Raw genomic sequence first — 12,966 nt, 5'->3', positions numbered from 1 at the left:
AGTCTCTGCCGCATCCTGCACATATGAAGGTGTTTGTGATGGTAGAGGCTGTCTACAATAGAATAAAGGCTGTCTACAATAAAATACAAAACATATAACAGGCAATACTGGTCTCATTTGAAGCCTATTAAAACCATTGAATATTACATTATCTAGTGAGGAATACAGTGCAGAGAATCATTAACAAGGTATCAGACATAAGAGATAGAATGTTTAGGTATCGTTCATGACAGCCCAATGGCAGGTTTAAGTTCAGAGATAAATTTTTCCCAAGATAAATTTTTCCCAAGTACGAGAGAGAAAAGAGATTGAATAGTACATTATCTAGTGAGGAATATACTACAGAGAATCATTAACAACGTATCAGACATAAGATATACAATGTAGACTGTTTAGGTATCGTTCAGGATAGCCCCAAAGGCAGGTTTTAGTTCTGAGTTAAATTTTTCCCAGGTATGAGAGAGAAAAGAGATTTATGATTCGCCCGTCGAGCTTGTGGTTTTGGACATGAAATATTCAGGGTAAAATGTCGCCGCGCCTGTTCAGCCGGCCTCGTTTTCTGTTCCCCGGACGCACGGGGCGCGTAGGGAGAATATGGAAACCCATCGCGGAAATCATGCGCACGTTAACCCGGCCCTCGTCAATCTTAATTAGCGCCGTATCAGATGTTCCGGCGTGGCGTGTGAGATAATCGGGGAAAATGGGCAGACTCATTTCCATGGAAGTGCATATTGAAAAAGTGTACGGATGTACTGTGCAGGGGTTTTATATCTGACAGGTTTGGGAGACTATGATTTCCATGGAAGTGCATATTGGAACGTGTACGGATGTACTGTGCAGGGGTTTTATATCTGACAGGTTTGGGAGACTATGATTTCCATGGAAGTGCATATTGGAACATGTACGGATGTACTCTGTAGGTTTAATATCTGTCAGGTTTGGGAGACTGATTTCCATGGAAGTGTATATTGGAACGTGTAATGTGCAGTAATTTTCTAATAATCTGAGAGCTGAACACAACTAGGGCTAGAAACTCATTTTCAGGGATAGATGCGCTGCTGCACTTAACCGTCAAATTTACGTGCACGGAAAAAAAACTTGAATAAAAAACATGTAATAAGCAGGTAAGGCATAAACTGAAGAGCAAAACCTGATACAAACTTTACTGCCTTTCTTAGCTTCAAACTGACGTTCTATAGCTAATCCTGCAAAATTTTTACAAGTGAATACCTCAAAGGTTTTATTTTTTTCTAACATGTATGAGTGTTGAGAATGTGCTGTATGCTAGTGTACAACCCTACAGACAGCAGGGCTCGAAATACTGGGTTTTGTGCACCCAGGTGCACCCAAAATTGGAGCTGTGCACCCAATTATTTTCTGTGGGTGCACAGGGTGCACCCAAATATTTTCTTAGGTTTATGTATGTAAAGGTATCAAAGTATACCAGTATACATCATATTCTTGACATCTAAGTGTCAGAAAGATAACAAAAATGTCTGTCATGGTACTTGTTTAAGAATTTGATAGCTTGTAACTAGGTTTTGCTATTAGGTTATTTCTTGAATTTAAGAGGTGCACCCAAAAAAGTTTTGGTGCACCCAATTTTTTAAGCTAGGTGCACCAGTGCACCTAATCCAAAAAATGAATTTTGAGCCCTGGACATGTCTAGCTGCACCAACAGTTGCAAATCAGGCGCACAGCTCCAAGTTTGAGTACACAAAATAGAATCAATAATTTTTGCACCCAGCATTTTGAGCCCTGACCTTGAATCTAGATTTACCTGTTATCTCAGCTTTGGACTCAGCTGTCACATTTTATTAACAAACAAGTTTTCAGACAAATGCATCTGAAATCATTCTTTCCAACATCTGACTCGCTGGTGTTCCAGAGTTGGCACAGATTTTATGTTTTATTCATGTTCTGCATTTTATGGATTTTATTGAATTTTGGTCTGACATCCTGTCCCAATTTTGGGCACAGTTACATGGACCGTTATGTGGTATCAAACGTCATCGAGACATTTTATGGGCTTTTATATCACTATTTATTACATCTGGTCCCAGATTCACATATTATATTCCCAAACATCAAATAACGTTAGTTTTATGGTTTTCACATTTCACAAATTGTCCAGCAGTTGGACACTCAAGCACACTGTCATATTCATATTGACAACCACAAAGAGGCATATGTAGGTTGTTACATTATACATTGTACTCTTTCTTTTTCTTCTTGGTAGTCCTTAAGATCTCGTTAGATCTTGTTACATTATACCTGCAGAGGTAATTCAGACAAAAGTCACATATTCAACCCAAAGTTATTACATTATTTCCACATAGCTAACAGATGTAGGTTCAGATATTACTATTGTTACTCACATCAGCAAGCTTAATAATTGAGCTCATTTTTTACACATCAACCCAGATTCAGGCACAGACTCTATTATATTTATGTGGATATTTGTTTGATATTATAAATCATAAGCACCAGAAAGCATCCAGTTCTTTTTAGGGTTTGTATTCTCCATGTTGTCCCAGTTTTTGACGGAGGCATCATGTTTTATTTACAACTTGTAGAAGCACTATATTATATATGGCATTACGGAGCGGTGTCACTCATATCGGAGTTCTGTCATCCGACGTCAGCGCTCACGGTACTCACGCCCCCTGGTTTCCATGGTAACAGTGAATTGACAGTTTTACGCTGGCATGACGTGATACGCGGGATGGCTGGCACTAGATGGGAAATGCCAGTGAAATGTGAAGTGGGCGGTTTAATGATCTGGGAGCGACGTGCGATGGTGGAATAATTGTCGTATAATGAACACTTACCTGCATGCTTAGTCGTTATATCACATGCTTATAGTTGTTATATCACACGCTTAGTCGTTACATCATACGGTTAGTCATTACATCAGACTTCTTTTTATATGTTCCACGTCATCACGGGGAATTAAGTTATAACTCTTCGGGTTATTAAATTGTATAGATATGATAAATGTAATAGAATGAAGTTTACATATGATATGTAAGGAAGAGAGAAATTACATGTACAGTATGTAGACTTGTACCAACCATATTTCCCTATTTTAGCTACTCAATTGCTACATTTGTACACGTTTAGAATCACAATAAAAGTAACAATAAAATTTGTTATCTCAGCAGCAGAATCAGCTATCAAATGAAGTCATGTTATATTTTCACAGCAGTCTGATGCTAACGTGTTGCCTGTGCAATAAAGTATGTCATCTCACTGTGTGATATTAAAAACCTCATATACTAAACGACTATTACAAATCATCATCCAAGGCATCATGTTTCTTATTGTTTCTTTCAATGATTTTGAAATAATTTTTTCACTTCAGATAAATAGAAATAAAGACCTGATTGATGCCCCACTGACTAACCCTTCTCCGTGATGATATAATCCACGTTATTTCTCCTGCCTACATGTACAATGTACCGGTGAGGCCCAAGAAAAAAATGTTGTTTTTCCTGTTTCCCTACCTACCCTAGAAAAATTTCAAACCCTAGACTTATTTTTTGGGGGGTGGGCAGTTGGGTCACATAGCTTCCAGTTTATGATTTTTATTCAGCCTGCTTCCTATTGAAATAAAAACACTGCTTGTGCTATCTAATAAAGGATGGATGTATCTATTATCTACAACATGCAAGTTTGACATTGAAAGACACTTAGTGTTCTCATGCATTTCAGTTTACTTTGTTCAATTCTATGTATCACTAGAGTTTTGGCCAGCCTTAAAAGATGATAAGAAAAAAAAAGATAATCCCTACCTATTGACCATAATTTTTTCAGGACTGAAACAGGAAACACAACATTTTTTCCCTAGGCCTGATGGGAAATCATGGCAGAATTCCGGCTCAGTTTCCAGGCTGCCAGTCAGGGGAAACGACCTTCAGGTGGGCAGTTTGAAGGACACTGCGGCAGGAGCAAATTGTTTCCTTTTTTTCTGGTGCAGAAGCAAAAATGTGTGTACCAGCTGCAACAGACTTTCCCTGAATAAAATGTTCACCAGTATTTACTTTCTCTTCTACCAAACTTTCACATTTTGAGAAAATCTAACTTGTTCTCGGAACCAAATATTCATGGTGGCAGAAGGTGCACGTAAAAAAAGTCAGTGATTTATTTGTTATCAGTAATGATAAGTTCCGTTACAGTCGTAACTGAACATAAATGTACGTTGAAAAAATCAGAAATTACAGTATTTCTACCCAAGAACCCACTAATATCATTGGTCAGGTCAAACCTGCTTGTTTCCTGTTGGAAAAAAGAGTCACAGCCTTAGTGTGAAAAAAACAAGAATAAAACCACAGCCATTTCTATCTTATTCATGACAGATAGGAGCAGGGTTTTTTCACCCACCCCTCCCCAACATCAATTCTCTTTCGATATCTGAGTAGAAAACCGGAGGAGCGGTGCTTGTTCAAAGCGGTGCACGTTCCCGTCGTGTAGAGCTGTGATATTGATTGTGCTCAGTCTCCCGCGTGGCGCATCATTAGTATGCAGCAGGTGTAGTGGGTAGTGCGTGGTGTCATCAGGGCTGGCAATTCTGTGCACCCAACACTCAAGCTGTGGGAACCCCCCATGCAGACCCTTATAAAGTACATTGATGTGGTGTTGGGACCCCCATGTAGACCCTCATATGCTATAGTTGTACATATATGTGCTGTTAGGACCCCCATGTAGACCCTTGTAAAGTGCATGTGTGTCTCAGACAGCCCATGTGCTGAATACCAACAAGGCTGGCTCCATGTGCAGGTTGAGCAGTGATGGTCCACCAGACTGCCTCTCTGTGCACTAAGGAGCTACAGGAGTGATTCGTGTGGGGCTGCATATATAAGCTACTATAGCACACCAGTATCCTGTATATGTACTGCATACTTTGTGTTGGTTCTGCCGTATGGAGGCGGCCTTGTTTGTAACTTGCTTGTTTCAGGATTTCGGAGTTTGAGAAGTGTTATTGTTGGTGTGTTGTTTGTTTGGGTGAAAATGTTTTTTGTTGCAATATCTTGTTACAGCTTTTTTGGTTTCATTTAAAAAGAATGTTTTACCTCTCTGAGCAGTGACTTTTTTAAATTCCCGACGGACAGGCTGATTGGTTAAATGCCGTCAGTTTTGGGGAGTAATTTGAATTGTCTGTCTGTTCACAGTGGATTCTGGGGGTTTTCTGTGTCAGGCATTTCTGGAATACAGAACAGCTCTGGCAGAATCACTATTCAGACATGTGCACATGTCGTTCATTTTACACCCTGTACTGTAGTCTGTACTGCAAGAAGTGATAGCCATGGATTTCATCACCATGGCACAAAAATACTTGTGGCTTGCCACATTTTTTGCAAGAAGTTTATGTTTTTTCCATAAGGCCACACCAATTTAATTTCTTGGTTCACGGATTTTTTCATAAAAAATATGGAGCGAAAGGGCGAAATAAAAATAAAAATAAAAATTGTAAAATGGTTGGGGTAAAGGTAAGAGCTAATCAAAAATATTAAGAATAAAAAGTTTTCTGCTTGAAAAAAGTACAAAACCACTATTACTGTACAATAACAGCACCTGTTTGTTGATTTTAAGGAGCTTATGATATAAAGGCCAATTTGCTACACCAGGAAGTTGGTGAATGGTTTCATTAATGGTGAAAATTTGCTGATTGGTAATTTTTATTTTTATTTTTTTATTTCCAAAGTATCGGAGCGAGCGAATCCGTGAACCAAGAAATTAAATTGGTGTGGCCTAATGTAAACTTTTTTTTGTGGAAAATTCCAGGTTGTGTACATTTGCAGTTTGAAATCTGTCTTTTTCTCGCAAGCCATTTAAACCTTTAGTGTGACTTCCCCACCCCTGGCGGACAGTTGGTACATTCCAACAGTTAGACCGCCAGTCTTCAGTAAGGTAGTTGTAATTTATAGAATAGTGTCTGTCGCTGTGGCCAAAGGGTCAAAGGTCACGGTGTGTAATGGCTTCTCCAAGGTCATCCCGAATGGCACCATGTTGGGGAGAGATAAGAGGTTATCAGAGCTCCACATGCCCAAATCCCATCTTATTCTCCTGCCAGGGCCACAAATATCTCACTTCTCACTTTGCTTGTGCTGAAATATGTTTAGAATTTCAGATTCCTCAAATTGGTAATTTTTGGGTGATTCTTGTTTGGCAGCCTCAAAGATTCTGTGTGTTTTGCAGGCTGCTGATGAGTTTCATATTTTCTGCTTTTGCATGTTTTATCTTTTTTATTTATCTATTCATATATTCCTCCTCTGTTTCCCAAAGGACGTCTTGTTTATTTATTGCTCCTTTGGCGACCGTTAATCCATAGTAGGTATTCGTAATCTGGTAGGACTGTGGATTAGTAGTAATATGTCAACCCTTAGAAAAGCAATTAAGTATCCTGAACACTATGGACTGGATGTCAGCTGGAGCACTACCAAATGATGCCCCCTGTCTCGCCATTACTGGCTCATCCCTATGTATGGACTCTGCCCTCACCACTACTGGTCTGTCCCCAATTCCCGGTGGACCAATGACCAGCCTGATAGCCCCTGTCTCACCAGTACTGATTCATCCCTTTATTCAGACTTTCCCCTCACCACTACTGGACTCTCCCCAGTTCCCATGGACCAATGAGCAGCTTGAACCCCTCCCAGTGACAGAGATGACCAGTGACAGCCCCCCCCCCCCTGAGTGACAGCCCCCCTCCCCCAGGGTACCCCACCCCCATTCCTGACATGCCAGCTGCCTGTTGGTGCCCAGCATAAGGAATCAGTTCCCAGCTTCTGCATTCCCGCAGTTTCCAGCCAGGAATACCAGCGGACACCACCACCATTCCGCACTCCTACGCACGGAAAAGTTGGAAGTGCTTCGTCTGTTGAAGCTGTTCAGAGGTCCTCAAGTTCAGGTAACATTTGTTAGAGTATTCCGTAGGTCGCATGTCCGAAATTCAGCCAGGTTGTTGTTTTTCCCATGGAATTTGCTGGGAGTGTTGTACTGGTATGGAACAGGAGAGAGAAACACGACATGTCCTGGTATGTGGGGGGCGGGGGTGGGGCTATGGTTTGCTGATTTGACTATGTTGGAGTTTTCTGTCAGGTGTTAAGTTGCAACGATCATGTAAGCACTCACTCAGAATTCTGGATAAAGGAAGATGGACAAATTCTCCTTCCCTTTCCCTACACAAGAGTATAATTTACACTAACTTAGTGGTAACACCCATGGGTATATGAAACATGGGACACACCTCAGGCACCAGGTAACACTTACTAACAGTTACCGGAGCAACTGGATAGAATTAATTTTGGAAAGATCAGACCTTTCAGACAACATCTGCTGTCTCTCCTCAGTGACTGGATGAAAATCTGGAGTTACCACTACTAATACAAGGCTTTATACCAAGTCTTTGAATGGAAGTGTTACCTAAAGTTGAAGACAATTACACAAGGTGGTTTGCTTGGGAGGGTGTACAATGTATGTGTGAAGAGAAAATTGCTTCAAGTGTAGCGTGTCCCCAGGTTTGGGCATCTGTAACCTGAGACACCTGAAGACTCCATAGGTTGTTGTGACAGGTAGGAGTGACCTTGACGTGTGACAGGCAGAGGTGACCTTGACCAGAGTCAGTCCAGATGGGGGTGGGGGGGGTGGGCGATGAAGACGTCAGGAGGGGAGGCAACTTTGCCCGTAGTTGTACAAGTGCAGAGTTCCCTGGAGGCTGTATCAGGCCTACATACCAGAAATAACTGCTTAGGGGTCTTTCAGTCAGCATCTTTCAGTATTTTCTTACATTTACATTTCACAACAATGTCTTAGACACATGTACATGTTTCTTGACCGTTCTTTATTTTAGATGACAAGTTTTGAAAATTACAAGGTTTGAAACTTGTTTTTCCCTTTTTTTAGTAATAAAGCCCTCCATTTTTGGAATTAATAGGAAAACATATAAGGTGCAAACTAGAGTAGAGTAGGGTATAGTGGTTTCAGCTGGGTAGGAAACTGGTCATCTCCAGTATGTAACGTTACCATCTGCCCCATTGTTGCCGCTGTCGGTGTGAGTTTGAACTTGGCTGTGACAGTGTGAGTGTGAGGATTGTTGGTGTGAGTTTGAACTTGGCTGTGACAGTGTGAGTGTGAGGATTGTTTCCCGAGGCTGGTGTGTTGTTGAGGATACAGTAACCAACAGTAAGATGTTCCAGTGAAGAATCATCAGGACAGGGAATGTCAGGAATGTTCCCTTGTGGGGCTGGAGTTCATTAGTCAGACAGGAAATATTAACTCACCGTACATCCACTTATTTTCACAGGACCTTAATCTTACCTGATCCAGCTTGCATCATAATTTGCGTGGTAGCTGCTGTCACAGTTCTCGCCAAGTTGTATTGTTGTTTATTTTAAATCCTACCCAGAGCAGTCACAAGACTCCAGCATGGCCAGCCTGTGGCAGGTGTCTGTGTAGACTGTAGGGTACAGGTAATTAAGGATTAATCACTGGTTCGTTAGGCAGAACGACAGGATCGTTGGGTTGTTAACTGACTGGAACATCTGATAAAACGCTTGAATACCTCCCATATAAACCTGGGATTTACGGCCATATAGAGAACTCACAACGTATGCAACAAAAAGTTGTGATTCATGATAACCAAAATGTGATAATGTTATCCCTGGATGTTTTTATTCCATTAGATTGTGCATGTAAGAATGGGATACTTGTATCCTACCAAGTGAAGATACGTTTTTTATGGACAGGCGTCCTTTTAAATTATGTATTACACTACGGAAAATGGGTACCTGTACATGCTACCCCTAAGGCCTAGGTCACATTTCTAAAACCGGTCACATTTCCAAAACCGGGCCCGGTTGGGATGTTGTAAGAAGAGAAAAATTAAAATGTATCCCTATAAATGTGCACCAATCATGCTCATGAATCTAATTTTGACATTTTGTGGATTTGTTTATCTTTTATATCATTACTTTTGCTCCCGAAAGCTACCCGGCCGGGCCCCGGTTTTGAAATGCCTAACCGTGCCCATGCATGTTTCTTTCTTCTTTATTCTTTATTTCAGGTTAAAAACCCATAGACACACAAAAGATACATACACATACATTAAAATCTCTACCTGTACAATAAGTCATAACAGTTCTGGAAAAAAGAATTTCTATAGAACATGTCTGACGTCAGCAAGTGCTGGACAATGATATTATTGGAAGACGTTAATCTTTGTAGAAAAGAATAACACATTTTCCTACGCCTTGCTTCAAAGCTGTCGGTCGAATTGTACACAAACATTGTGCTAGCGCTGCATCGTCGTGGAAGATTCATGATAATCCGAAAACAGTTGTAAAGTTAAAGCTTTTGTGAGTATGTAGGGGCAATGGGTTGTTTTCCACTTTTGTCTACCTGTCTTGGAAGGCAGAGCAATTCCCTCCCCTTCCACTGACTCTCACCCCCCTAACTGGAATCAGGTGCACATGTTTACACCTGAGTCAGGTGCCCATGTTTACACCTGAGTGGGGTGAGGCATAACATGTGTAAGGAGTGGCAGCCGGAGGTCATTTCTCAAACCCTGGTCAGTGGACTGCCCAAACATATGTGATGCTACAGACAGATTTGTATATATCTTTGGATGCCACGACTCCCATAATGCAAAGATAGGCAAATATATCAAAGACTGCTTTGCTATTAGAAAGAGTAATGAATCTCATGTATAGCCCAACTCAATTGTAACACTATATCAAAGACTAATGTGTTAGCCCTTCTTGTTACGTTAATTAGGATATCAAGTCTTATTCTCTACACCTATTTTGTACTTTGTGTAACAGTCGTTGCCATACTTTGTACCATGTACAAATGTCGAGCAATAAAGTTCTATGTACACCAAACATATGTGCTACATATAAACATGTAAATCGCACCACTCACACATGTATATATAAATCAGCACAATTATCCCAGTGATACTCCCAGATGTAGAGCACACATGGAGCTGTGACCTATAACATGGTGTTGATGACCTCTAAAATGTTGTTCCATGTCCACCCCTGCCCCACCCCCCTCCCCAGTATCCCATGACCCCCTGGGGCATGAATCACTTCCTGATGTCCCCAGATCTGTCAATCACTCTACTGTAGAACCTGATATTGTAGCCATTCGTGATGGATACAAACTACATGTGATATGATCCCAAATACATTGTGGAGTAACATCAACAGATACAATTATTGCAGGAAATAAAGAAAAAAACTTCCCATAAATTCATTCCAATTCAGGAACCAATTTTAGTCTTTTCATTCCTTGGGGTAAAACTACAAGGAAATAGAAAAGTATAAATTCCCAAAGGTTGAAATGACGTCCTGATGACGTTTCCTTTCCTCCATTCCTGTATCCTCCATGTCAAATATGACTACAGGTACAATGTATGACTTTTAATAGAACATATTAATATTAACATAACACCATGTACGTCTGCTGAAAGAGAAGGTACCAGAAAAAGAGCTTTTATCACTTTTATCCTGATAAAAGCTCCTTGGATGAATTTTTTTGAATGTTTTCCTTTGAACACAGATAATTCAGTAAATATGTGGGTAGATCAGTGTAAGGAAACTGCCCCCTCCCCCACAGTTAGTGTTGAACGGTCCCCATGTGTGAGTCACCCCTGCCCCACCCTACAGCACATGGCATCTTCTCTCCTGTCCTTGTCCAGTCTCAGGAGAGACACTACATCTTAGCAGCAAGGTACTGCCTTTCTTATATCTCATGTCTTAGAACTGCGGAAGGTACCGCCTTTCTTATATCTCATGTCCTAGAACTGCGGAAGGTACCGCCTTTCTTATATCTCATGTCCTAGAACTGCGGAAGGTACCGCCTTTCTTATATCTCATGTCTTAGAACTGTGGAAGGTACCGCCTTTCTTATATCTCATGTCTTAGAACTGCGGAAGGTACCGCCTTTCTTATATCTCATGTCCTAGAACTGCGGAAGGTACCGCCTTTCTTATATCTCATGTCTTAGAACTGTGGAGGGTACTGCCTTTTTTATATCTCATGTCTTAGAACTGTGGAGGGTACCGCCTTTCTTATATCTCATGTCTTAGAACTGTGGAAGGTACCGCCTTTCTTATATCTCATGTCTTAGAACTGTGGAGGGTACAGGCTTTCTTATATCTCATGTCTTAGAACTGTGGAGGGTACAGGCTTATATATAAGCTCACTGAGTCACTGTTAGGACTGGCTTTCTTCTTATAGGTATGTACAAGTGTGTTAGTATTCAAGTTTTTATATCTTAAAGGTACTGGACTTTTACTTCTTATGCCTTAAAAGCACTGTCTCTCTTAGTGTTTCTAAGTGCATGCTACTAGCTACAATGTAAAGTAACGATTAACATGTTCTTCTTACGTGGTAAAACACTACGCCCTGTGTGGTTTGCCCCAACAAACTAGGGGTGTTGCACAGTACAAGAACAAGAACAAGAACAAGAAAAACACTGCAAGTTGCAGATTTTGTTCCCATGTCTTATCCTGCTCCATGAGTAAGACCATTGCAAACCTGACACTTCCCTAGTCACACGCCTTAGTGATGTAAATGCTTCTGTCTTATGTCTTAGTCTTAAAGCACTGTAAGACAAGGTAAAGTCTTTTATCAGAAAGTTCTTAGCTTCTTACATTTTTATATCCTCAAGAGCACTGAGAGTTACAACAAATGTACAGCCTAGAGTATTACTGTAGATGTGGACATTTATGCTGTGATTTTATTTTCAAGGTTATCTCTAATCATTGATCCACAACACTTCAAATATACGACATACATGTCTAATCTGTTTAGTAGTAGTCCACTGTATTCTGCTGACGTCCCCTGCTTAGTGTGCTTCCTGCGCCGTGCTATAAATTAGTATAAACGAAACGACAACATATTCTGCATAATTAATGAGGGGAAGCGACAGGGTTGATATGTTTTAATAGGATCAATATAGAGTATAATATAGTATTATATACTAGGGATGATTTACTAGTGTCTGAATTTACGAGCTGGGCTGTTACAGAGGGTCAATGGCTTTTACTAAGGCCGACTTTAGACAGACAACACTTTCATAGTCATGCGACTGTTGTTGTCGACAACGTTGCCGGCGACGATATTTTTAGGCTGTCTAAAGAGGATCAAAATAGTCGTGCGAGAGTTTTTATGGAATCATCGTGCGACCACCTCGGACCCAGTCGCGCGACCCTTCAGCGGGTGTCCGCGACTATTCCTCACATGTCTAAAGAAAAATCGTCGCCGGCGACGGGACTGGATCATATGCTAATAAGCCTGCAGCATGTTTTTTTTCTATTTGAAAGGCATTTTTTGTAAATGTACATGCAGTCAGTAATGGAAACATATTTTTGTCATCAGAAACTGCCTGTTCCAGCGCAATGCCCCGCCACCAGTGGCTACATCCTTCATAATACTAGTAGTAATCTGTTATACCACCGGCGGCCACGAACGCCGGGTTTAATTCCGGATTTTACCGTCTCTGTGTCATTCTTTGTTGGAGACAATGTTTGTTTGCAAACAAAAGAATAGTAATCTGCTGCATGATGAAAATGAAGAATTCTCCCGCCATTTTTAATTTGCAAGCAAGAGGTCACTGTGGGTCATGCACCCACGCACCGCAGTGGAATCCTGCGCCACGGGTGTCCCGCAATACTCTGAACGCATGTCTAAAGGCAACCGTTTCCCACAACGAATAGTCAATAACAGTCGCACGACTATATAAGTGTTGTCTGTTTGAAGTGGGCCTAATGCTTTGATTTCTACATTTGTTATTGTCAGTGAATATCACCTAGCCATCTGGATCAAATTCCATGGATCCAGCTCAGACTTTGCTGTAACACTAACAGTGTAAGGGGTTGTATTCAGGGTTGTAGCCAGCACCTGTCCTTCAGTCTTTTGAAGGAATTTTGCAGCTGGGGACTGAAAAAAGTTTTCCCAA

General features: G+C 40.9%; 2 protein-coding genes and 1 long non-coding RNA gene across 3 annotated transcripts in view; 2 read left to right on the top strand and 1 right to left on the bottom strand.

The window, feature by feature from the left end:
• The window catches only part of LOC118413013, a 711,153-nt gene that overhangs the window by 301,747 nt on the left and 396,440 nt on the right, over positions 1-12,966 (bottom strand). The gene's annotated exons all lie outside the window — the stretch shown is intronic.
• LOC118414515 overlaps positions 1-12,966 on the top strand; it is a 660,232-nt gene that overhangs the window by 290,233 nt on the left and 357,033 nt on the right. The window lies entirely within an intron of this gene.
• Positions 1-12,966, top strand: part of LOC118414483 (patellin-2-like) — a gene marked incomplete in the record, with an annotated part of 65,157 nt that overhangs the window by 18,101 nt on the left and 34,090 nt on the right. Inside the window, 1 exon segment of the mRNA XM_035818548.1 lies at positions 6,810-6,910.

This window comes from Branchiostoma floridae, chromosome 4 (genome assembly GCF_000003815.2).
Source record: "Branchiostoma floridae strain S238N-H82 chromosome 4, Bfl_VNyyK, whole genome shotgun sequence".
NCBI classification, from domain to species: domain Eukaryota; kingdom Metazoa; phylum Chordata; class Leptocardii; order Amphioxiformes; family Branchiostomatidae; genus Branchiostoma; species Branchiostoma floridae.
The sequence above is the reverse complement of the archived record's forward strand: the minus strand, read 5'-3'. Positions and strand labels throughout refer to the sequence as shown.